General features: G+C 52.7%; 1 pseudogene; it reads right to left on the bottom strand.

Annotated features, from left to right (window-relative positions):
- Positions 1 to 212: 212 nt before the first annotated feature.
- Positions 213 to 1,607, bottom strand: LOC102248765 (annotated as a pseudogene).
- Positions 1,608 to 2,498: the final 891 nt, after the last annotated feature.

The raw sequence follows: 2,498 nt of genomic DNA, 5'->3' as shown, positions 1-2,498 counted from the left end.
GCTGCTTGGCTGGGAGGTGCTGTGATAAAATTCTCCTGCTGAAGAAACCAGGTTTTTGGCAGCCCCAGCACCTCCGAGCTCAGGCCAAGAGCAGCCCACATTCCAGGCTGGTGTCCCCCATGCAAGTTGCTTAGGCTAAGAGAAAAACCGGGGATGGGTGAGGACCTGTCCCTCCTCCCATCATGCTGGGAACCTAGAAAGATACTGGTGGGGTGCCCCTCTCCCCCACCTCATCCCTGTCCGAAGGTAAGTGGAGACGCTCTGGACATTCTCCAGAGCCAGGGAACCAGGGAGGCAGCCTCAGTGCCTTTCTGGACATGGAGCCAAAGCTTTACTCCAAGTCCACTCGGATGGCATTCCCAGTTCCCAGGTGGGGATAAGACGAAATATGCGCTGGAGAAAAAACTCAAATGCTCCATTGTCTCCACAGCGCGAGTCACAGAGCAGAAGACAGAGCCCTAAGGAAAAGCAGCAGCAGCGCCGCCACTCAGAAGACACGCTCGAACTCCGTCTGGTTGGTATTGGTGGGATTGCGGCTCTGGTGAGTGGAAGGCTGGGTGATCTTGCTGCCCTTGCGGTGTCGTGGCGCCAGGTACTAGAACATGGATGTCAGGTGGGTGGAGAGCATGCCCTTGAGGTCTGAGGGCATGGGGTCAGACCAGAAGAAGTCATGGTTGAGGGCATCGTCGCTGTCGATGCGCTGCGCAGGGTCCAGCACCAGCAACTTGTCGATGAGGTCCAGTGCATAGGGGTGGCGCACATAGGCCTTCAGCCGATCCTTCACCTTCCGCTTCTGGCCCTTCACTAGCTCCAGTTTCTCAAACAGCTCGTACTTGTGCACATTTGGCCACACCTCAGGGGTGATGGAGCCACAGAGCTGGCTGATGAGGGCAAGCTGGTGCTGCTCCGTGTTGCCCTGCATGATAGGGCTGCGGGTCCACATCTCCGCCATGATGCATCCAGCACCCCAATGGTCAATGGGGGGGCCGTAGTCCCGCGCCCCGAGCAATAGCTCCGGGGGGCGGTACCAGAGTGTCACCACACGGTTGGTATAGCGGTTGGGCTGGCTGTTCTTGGCCAGACTGAAGGCCCTGGCCAGCCCAAAGTCTGCCAGTTTCAGGACCCCGTCTCGGGTGATGAGCACGTTAGCTGGCTTCAAGTCCCTGTGCAGGATCTTGTTCCTATGGATGTAGTAGAGGCCATTGAGCAGCATCTGCATGACCTTCTTGATCTCAGACAGTGTGAACCTGACTAACACGTTGCTCAGCAGCCCAGCAAGGTCATGCTCGCAGAAGTCCAACACCAGGTATATACTGCCTTTGGGGCGGTTATAGGGGGAAGCTTTGGCTCGACAGATCTCAATCAAGTTGATCACATTCTCATGTTTTAGAAGCTGGAGGATCTTGATTTCCCGCAAGGCCGTGATGGGGAACCCCTCCTTCTCGTTCTCCATCAGGACTTTCTTCAGAGCCACCTGTTGGCCGGTCAGGCGATGCTTTGCCTTAAACACCTCCCCAAAAGTGCCTTGGCCGATCTTAGTGAGCACCTCATATTTGGTCACCTCATCACAAAAAGGGGCACTCCACGGAGTCGTATTGCTTTGCCATGGCCGCCTCCGCCTCCAACTCGCCATGGCCGCCTCCAACGCGCCACCGCTGCCTCCAAGGCTCCCCAAGCTGCTGCCGCAGCCTCCACTGCCACCGCCGCTCTTGCTCCGGGTCTCGCCTCCGTGCTCCAGGCCAAAAGTATTGACTTTTAAACTGTGTTTTTCAGCCTGGCAGGTGTGGCTAAGGGTGGAGCATCGATCCATCATCCAGGAGGTCTCCAGATGAACTCCCCAGATTATGAATTCAATTCCCCATAAGGGGCACGCAGGGGCCAAAATCCCAATTCCAGGTGAAGGTAATGCAGGATCCAGGGAGACAGTATCAGCTCGAGAACTGGCTTTCAAATGCAGCCTACATCCTCTTGGGCCTGACTTTATACCCAGGCCATAGTAATCTCCTCATTGCCCATCCAATGGGATCTTGGGAGGAGGCCTCCTTAATCCTTTCACTTGGAGTAGGCCACATTTTAAAGCAAAGTAAAAACGAAACTCCAATCGTTAAGCAGATTAGGATGTTAAAAATAAAGGAGTGTGCTAAAAATACAGGAGTGAGTAAGTGAAACCACACAAATATTCAAAAAGAGAACCCACCCTAGACTAGGAGTAATTAATATCATTTTCTCAGAACCTGATAGATAATCAATCAGAGAAGAAAGTTAAATGCGATGAAAGTTTGAATAACTGCAACAACTTTGATCACGTAACCTGCAACCACATAACAAATGGAAAATGCTCTTAAATACATATGAAACATTTACAAAATTATCTAAACTAATAAAGGAGAAACATGGTAATTAGCGTAGGACCGCTACCCTTCCCATTGGCTAATCAGCATATCCTTATGCAAATTAACTGTCAGCCAAGATGGCGGCTGGCAGCCATGCACTGAAGC

The sequence above is a fragment of the Myotis brandtii genome, unplaced genomic scaffold (genome assembly GCF_000412655.1).
Source record: "Myotis brandtii unplaced genomic scaffold, ASM41265v1 scaffold48377, whole genome shotgun sequence".
In the NCBI taxonomy this organism is placed as follows: domain Eukaryota; kingdom Metazoa; phylum Chordata; class Mammalia; order Chiroptera; family Vespertilionidae; genus Myotis; species Myotis brandtii.
Note: the sequence above shows the minus strand (reverse complement) of the source record. Positions and strands in the feature narration are given on the sequence as shown.